The sequence below is a fragment of the Lepisma saccharinum genome, chromosome 2 (assembly GCF_977018435.1).
Source record: "Lepisma saccharinum chromosome 2, izLepSacc3.1, whole genome shotgun sequence".
Taxonomy (NCBI): domain Eukaryota; kingdom Metazoa; phylum Arthropoda; class Insecta; order Zygentoma; family Lepismatidae; genus Lepisma; species Lepisma saccharinum.
In genome coordinates, this window is record NC_139230.1 from 39,160,095 (window position 1) to 39,168,460 (window position 8,366).

Genomic DNA, 8,366 nt, shown 5'->3' on the forward strand with positions numbered 1-8,366 from the left:
AAGATGAAATGGATGAGATATTTTATCTACTTGGAGGGGGAGAGAAGGGGGCTAAGAAGGAAGAAGAGAGAGAGAGAAACACTGGATTTGCACTGTGAGAGAAGAGAAGAAGAAAAATAAGCCACAGACAGAGAGGTAGTTTTCCCTAACTCATTTTCCTGGGGGAACAAAACGGATAAGGGTGGTGCAGATGTTGTTTCTCTCTCAGAGACCAACTCTCCTCTCAGCCTCTCTCTCTATAAATATGAGACAGGGGAAGAGACTTGCCCCCCACCCTTCCATTCTTATTTTCTTCTCTCTTGGGGGGTCGTCTCCACTCTCTTGTTCTCTTCTCTCCTTCTCCACGAAAGAAAGAGAGAGGACTTAGTTTTCTCCTCTGGCTTCCCCTTCTCTGTTTGGGGGGGAAGATTTTTTCCAGAGAGGGAGGGAGTGAGAAAGTGCTTTCATATATACCTAGGTACATGTATATCTCTCTCGGTCAATGGAGAGCGAGATAGAAAAAAATATATTCATCATTCTCTCAGAGATGGAGGACTAACCTTCTTTCTCGATTATTTATGTTTCTATTTTTTCTACCGTTTCTCTCTCTCTTGGAGAAAAGAAAAAGTAAATGGGATAGAGAGAGAAATTCCCCTTCCCTATATATGGAGGTCTCACTTTTGCCCCTTCTCTACAAGGGAAGGGGAATGCAAGGAAAAAATATAATGAAGAGGAAGGAGTGAGAAGGAAGGTGTGATAGAAAGAAAGAGTTGTAATTGGAAAGAAGGAAAGAAAGGAGCGATCGTTCTTAGTTTCTCTCAATTTCTCTTTGTTCCTAGTTCAACACTGGAAGAGAGGGCAGAGGAGAAAAAGAGAACAGTCTTTCTCTCCTGTCCCTCCCCCTCCATATCCTGTTCTATCTTCTCTCTTTTTGTGCTTTTGGGAAAGAAAAGTGTAAGTCTTTCACCCCCTCTTTTCCATTTCTCCTTCTCCATGTCTCTTTACTCCCATTTCCCTTTCATTGTCTCACTTCTTCCCCCACTCGCTTTCTCCCCTTCTATTTCGTTACTCTCTCTCGTTCTTATCCACCAATATCACTTTCTCTCTTCCTTTGACTTGAGAGAGAGAATGGAAGAGTTGCTCCTTCCATTCGCTTTTCTTTTCTTCTCTTCCTTGTGTTGGAGGATGGTCTCGCCCCTCCCAAAAGGGCCGGGAAAAGGAGGGAACCCCTGAAGGTACTCATTTACGAGGTGTACACCAAAAGTACGTGCCGTTTCGTTCTAATTTTCAAGAAAAATGAAATACAATGAAATAACCTATGTTTATTTTTCAACAAACTCTCCCTCTTTATTGATACATAGTTGCCATCGCTCAGTCCATTTTGTGTAGCATGTGGCATAGTCATATTTGGAGGTATGTTTTAGATACTGGAAAACCACTTCCCAGGGATGATCTATTGGCAAAATGGCGTCCACGAAGAGAATTCTTGAGGTTTGGGAACAACCAGAAGTCACTCGGGGCTAAATCTGGTGAGTATGGTGGATGTGTCAGAAGTTCAATACCGTGGTCAGCCAAGAATGAGGTCACAACATTAGCACGATGTGGCGGTGCATTGTCCATGTGGAGAATGAAATTGCTATTAGCCATTTGTGGTCGTTTCATAGTCAATTTCGGCAAAAATTCTGTAGCCCCAGGGCATCACAAATCTCCTGCATGGTGACACGCCTATCTTCCATGATAAAATGTTCAACACGGTCGTCCAGACCTCTGCTCGTCTTTCACACTCGTTCGTCCATCTTTGAACTCACGCACCCACTTCCTAACAGTGTTTTCTGCAAGAGCACTATCACCACACACGGCCTCCAGTTGGCGATGAATATCGGCTGCACAACGTCCAGCTGCGGTGAGGAATTTCACAATTACCCGTTGCTCTTCACGTGGAAATTCCATTTCCCCAGGCAGTATCAAAAACACGTCTTACTCCTTCAGGCACTGGCACTCAACTACTGCCACCTAGCACACAAAACTGACACTGCTTGAAGACGAAGGATGGAAGTCTCCGATGCCATAGTTATTTCCCTGAAAAGAGAAGAAATGTTGACTTCAGAACAAAACGGCACGTACTTTTGGTGTGTACCACGTAGGTGGGGGAACTCTTCGTGACCTGACTTATTTGAGAATGAAAGGTCAAGAGAGAGAGAATCATCCCTCTTCTGTACCCCCCTTTTAATCGGATGGTTGGGGTCAAGTAAGGCTAATTCTTCCTTCTTTTCTTACCCCATCCCCCACCAACCTTCTCCACCCTCCCTCTCTCTCTCTCTCTCTCTCTCTCTCTCTCTCTCTCTCTCTGTTGGGAGAGAAGAAGGGGAGTGTGTGTGTGTGTGTGAGAGAGAGAGAGAGAAATCGAAGGAAGAAAGAGATAAAATACAACTTCCTTCTACCCTTTCCCCTGGGTTCCTCTTCTCTTTTTCCTCTGGTAAGGGGTAACCCTTTCTGAAGGGAGAGAGGAAAGAGAAAGAACGGGAGGAAATCTATCTCCCTCTCTCTTTCTTTGCCACCTTTACCCGCTACCACCCGGTTTACCCCGATATCGTCCCTCCTTACATCTTCTCTTCCAGATTTTACCTTTTTCTTTTTCTCCCCCTCTTCTGAGAAGAGAGTGTGGGGATTCCCCAACCGTAGCCTCTCAGGAGAAAGAGAGAGAAGAAAATACAATGACAAGGAAGGAGAACAAGGAACCTTTCTTCTATCTTATTTCTCATGCTTCTCTTCCTCTCTCTTGCTTTCTTTTCCACCCCTCTCTCTCTCTCTCTCTCTCTCTCTCTCTCTCGAACTCCCCAATGGCGTATTGGTAGAGGCACATATTTTTGGTAAATAAAATAGCAAAATTTCGGTACAAAAACAGAGTCGATTTCGGGTTCAAAAGCGGTAAATAAAATAAAATGTCGATGTTATAGCGGTGAATAATCACATCAAAAGTCCTATATAAAATGACATTTTGGTTTTAAAATTGTGAATATAATCCTAAATTAGATTTAAAAACTGCACTTATTACACAAAATAAACTTATCCCTTCTAATAGCACATTTATATAGTTACCAGAGTATTAAGTTTATTCCTGTGTAAAGGGGTCCATTTTTGCTTCTCAAATATTTTCAGCGGAATTAATCAATTTTCCGTGAATTGCATAACTCACAGGATAGTTTAGACTTCAGAAAGTGTCGCGTTGGTATATAAACGGTAAATTTCGTGTTTAAGAGTCAATTTCGCATTTTGCAGTTCATTTCGCATTATTTCGTGACAAAACAGGGTAGAAAAATGCACCTCAGACCTTTCAGAAACATGAAAAATGAACATTAGAGCATGTTATTTCATATTTCGTGTTTTCGTCAAAAACGAAATTTGCATGCCTCTACGTATTGGTAACATCATCGCCTTGTAATCAAAGGGTCCCAGGTTCGATATCCGGAGGAGGCACATGGTGGTTGGGGGATCCCACTTTAAAATGTAAGTCCACTCCCAATTAGCCTTACTGTGCATGAAGGACAGAAACTAAAACGATCAATCCTCTCTCTCTCTTTCTCTCTATCTATCTATCTCTCTCTTACGTTACGGTGTGTGTGAGAGAGTGAGTGTAATTAGTAGAGCTCGGAAGTTGAGGAAAAATCCTTTTCTTTCCTAGTGTCCGTAGACGAGGGCCAACATAATATATGTTCATTTTGGGTCATTGTAAGCGAGAAAAAGGTGGGTTTTATTTGTCCTTTTTTGCCTTTTTCGGTTTTTTTTTTGGCTTATTGGTCCTTTTTTACCCTTTTTTAGGTCTTAACGGCTTTTTTTGCAACTTCACCTTCTTTCGACTACGTTTTTACTGCCCATTCTCAATTCGAATCATCATCAGTTCATCACCTCTTAAACGTCCTTTCTGTAGTAAAGAAATAAAAAAAAAAGAAAGAAATATTTTAACCATCCCTGAAACGAGAGAAAAACATTTTTGGACGAATGAAATGGGATTCGAAGTCCTATTTCTGTAACCCTAGTGTGGTTAGGCCAAATATGATTTTTCAAATTATGTTAATCTAAAAAATCTGTAATGTCTGGAAGAAGATGCATTTCTTCATATAGTTTTTTCGCACTGTGTGTTCCATACCACCAGAATTTTGTATTTTTTTATTCATTAAATATGTAATTAAAACAAGTAATTAATTAATGTGGATCACATTTATACGTCCTTTTTTCCGTTTTTAGGTTCTTTTTTGATATTTTTAGGTCCTTTTTTGGCAATTTATAAGTCTTCAACTTCCGAGCCCTAGTAATTAGACAGGCAGCACTGGCACCTTTCTCTTCCTCTTTTCCTCTTTTTTTTCCTCAGAGAACAGAAAGAAAAAGATGGAGACAAAGAAGAAGGGAGACATACTCCGCCAGGTCTGTACACCTTTACCCCCCCCCATTCTGATAGAGAGAGGAGGAAAGAAAAAAATATGAAAGAAAAGGAGAAGAAAGGAGGTGTCCTTTTCCTCTTCTAATGCTTCTTTATTCTTTCTATACACACACTCACTCTCTCTCTCCCTCTTTCTGTGACAGAGAGAGAGAGAGAGAGAAGAAGGGGGAGGGAGACAGAGCGAGCGAGATATGCAAGAGATGGCCAGGTTCGCAACTCCTCTCTACTTCTCTTGACCACTTCACTACCCAAGTGGTTTAGTTTAGGTTAGGTTAGGTTAGGTTAGGTTCGGTTCGCTTTTCTGCCATTTTTAGGTAATCGTGAAGATATGAGTGATGATATGATAAAACTGATGAAGGGACAATCACAAAGAACACACGTGTCTAGACTAGGGATGGCCAAACGGATCCGGATCCGAGAGTTTCGTATCTCAATCCCATTATAATATTACCACACCTTAAAACGTATTATGATCTTCGATTACAAAGAAATTTTTCATTAGTTAGTCCTACAAGAATTTTTTTCAAGTGTTGTTCCAAAAATACTCTGCTACGCATCGGCTAACACACACGTGCACAAAAATAATCTTACTTGTTTAACATAAAATGTCAGAGGTGATTTTGTAAATGCCATTGAAACGAATATGTATTCATTCGAATGTATTGGAAATGGAAACACATAAATGTGAGACATTCCATTCCAGGATGAAACCTTTAACACATATAACAGTATAGAAATATTATACAAAAATTATACAATTTTTCTACAGTTACAGTTTTACAAATTAAAATAAAACATTATAATATATGCAGTTATATAATTACAAAGTATAAGACTAACAAGGGAGGTGTTCTAAGTGTCCCCCTCCGATTTCCATGATACTTGGCAGGTGTGTGTATAAACGGGCCCAAAGGAAGAAATACGTGTTTTTTTTTGTTTCGGCAAAAAAATTGTTTTAGGGGCAAACCCCCTCAAATGTCAAAATGAGGACAAATTTAAGTGGGCATTTGACCCCTGTGTCCCCCTCCGATTTCCATGAAACTTGGGAGATGTATAGAGGGGCCCAAAGGAAGAAATACGTGTTTTTTTTGTTTCGGCTAAAAATCTGTTCTAGGGGGAAACCTCCCCTCAAATGTCAAGATGAGGACAAATTGAAGTGGGGATCTGGCCCCTGTGTCCCCCTCCGATATCCATGAAACTCGGCAGGTGTATAAAGGGCCCAAAAGGAAGAAATACGTGTTTTTTTTTTGTTTCAGCTAAAAAACGGTTTTACGGGGCAAAACCCACTCAAATGTCAAGATGAGGACAAATTGAAGTGGGGATCTGAAACCTGTGTCCCCCTCCGATTTCCATGATACTTGGCAGGTGTGTGTATAAACGGGCCCAAAGGAAGAAATACGTGTTTTTTTCGGCTAAAAAACTGTTTTAGGGGGCAACCCCCCTCAAATGTCAAGATGAGGACAAATTTAAGTAGGCATTTGACCCCTGTGTCCCCCTCCGATTTCCATGAAACTTGGCAGGTGTATAAAGGGACCCAAAGGAAGAAATACGTGTTTTTTTTTTGTTTCGGCAAAAAAATTGTTTTAGGGGCAAACCCCCTCAAATGTCAAAATGAGGACAAATTTAAGTGGGCATTTGACCCCTGTGTCCCCCTCCGATTTCCATGAAACTTGGGAGATGTATAGAGGGGCCCAAAGGAAGAAATACGTGTTTTTTTTGTTTCGGCTAAAAATCTGTTCTAGGGGGCAACCTCCCCTCAAATGTCAAGATGAGGACAAATTGAAGTGGGGATCTGACCCCTGTGTCCCCCTCCGATATCCATGAAACTCGGCAGGTGTATAAAGGGCCCAAAAGGAAGAAATACGTGTTGTTTTTTTGTTTCAGCTAAAAAACGGTTTTACGGGGCAAAACCCACTCAAATGTCAAGATGAGGACAAATTGAAGTGGGGATCTGAAACCTGTGTCCCCCTCCGATTTCCATGATACTTGGCAGGTGTGTGTATAAACGGGCCCAAAGGAAGAAATACGTGTTTTTTTCGGCTAAAAAACTGTTTTAGGGGGCAACCCCCCTCAAATGTCAAGATGAGGACAAATTTAAGTAGGCATTTGACCTCCGTGTCCCCCTCCGATTTCCATGAAACTTGGCAGGTAGTGTGGCCCAAAGGAAGAAATACGTGTTTTTTTGTTTCAGCTTAAAAACGGTTTTAGGGGGCAAAACCCACTCAAATGTCAAGATGAGGACAAATTTAAGTGGGCATTTGACCCCTGTGTACCCCTCCGATTTCCATGAAACTTGGCAGGTGTGTGTATAAACGGACCCAAATGAAGAAATACGTGTTTTTTTTTTTGTTTCGGCTAAAAAACTGTTTTAGGGGGCAACCCCCCTCAAATGTCAAGATGAGGACAAATTTAAGTGGGCGTTTGACCCCTGTGTCCCCCTCCGATTTCCATGAAACTTGGCAGGTGTATAAAGGGACCCAAAGGAAGAAATACGTGGTTTTTTTTTGTTTCGGCAAAAAAATTGTTTTAGGGGCAAACCCCCTCAAATGTCAAAATGAGGACAAATTTAAGTGGGCATTTGACTCCTGTGTCCCCCTCCGATTTCCATGAAACTTGGGAGATGTATAGAGGGGCCCAAAGGAAGAAATACGTGTTTTTTTTGTTTCGGCTAAAAATCTGTTCTAGGGGGCAACCTCCCCTCAAATGTCAAGATGAGGACAAATTGAAGTGGGGATCTGACCCCTGTGTCCCCCTCCGATATCCATGAAACTCGGCAGGTGTATAAAGGGCCCAAAAGGAAGAAATACGTGTTTTTTTTTTGTTTCAGCTAAAAAACTGTTTTAGGGGCAAACCCCCTCAAATTGGTTTGAGTTGCTGTTTTAAGTCCACTTTATGCACAGTAAGGCTAATCGGGACTGGACCTACAGTTTAAAGTGGGATCCGAACCACTTGTGCCTCCACCGGGTATCGAACCCGGGACTCCTTGATTACAAGACAAAGACGCTACCACTGCGCCATGGGGGAGGCCCAAACCCCCTCAAATGTCAAAATGGGGACAAATTTAAGTGGGCATTTGACCCCTGTGTCCCCCTCCGATTTCCATGAAATTTGGCAGGTGTATAGAGAGGCCCTATGCCCCCTGTTTCTTCCTATGCCATATTTACGTAGTTTCGCGGTCAGATCCCCACTTCAATTTCTCCTCATCTTGACATTTGACCCATAAAATCGTTTTTAAGCTGAAACACAAAAAACACGTATTTCTTCCTTTGGGCCTCTCTATACACCTGCCAAGTTTCATGGAAATCGGAGGGGGAGACTTAGACTTCCCTTGTATGTGTATTAATTAATTACAAATCGCGCACGCGCGCACACACACTATATGAGTATATATATATGTGTGTGTATATTAGCAGGTAACAATATGTTATAAACACATTCTTACTTTCGAAAAAAGCGCATGTGGGATGGCAAAACGGATCCGGATCCGAAAATTCCGGATCCGGATCCAGAAGTACCGGATCCGGATCCGAAAGTTTTGGTTCCGGATCCGAAAGTTCTGGATCCGGATCCGAAAAATTTTAGGATCCGGAACCAACCGGATCCGGAATTCGGATCCGCCAGGATCCGGATCTGGCCATCCCTAGTCTAGACCAGGATTCGAATTCGGGGACAGGGCCTCCCCTGTCGTAGCGTCGTCACTTCGTAATCAAGGGGTCCAGGGTGGAGGCACATAGTGGTTCGGATCCCACTTTAAACTGTAGGCCCAGTCCCAATTAACATAAAGTGGACTTAAAACATCAAATCAATCAATAGAATCCGGGACACTTGACGTAGTAGCGCTCTATGAAAACCACTCCGCCTAAAAAGGGAAGGGACCTCCCCAAAACACGAGAGACGAGAGAAAGGGAGAAGGAAAAACAGAGGGAGCCTGAAGATAGAGACAGAGAGA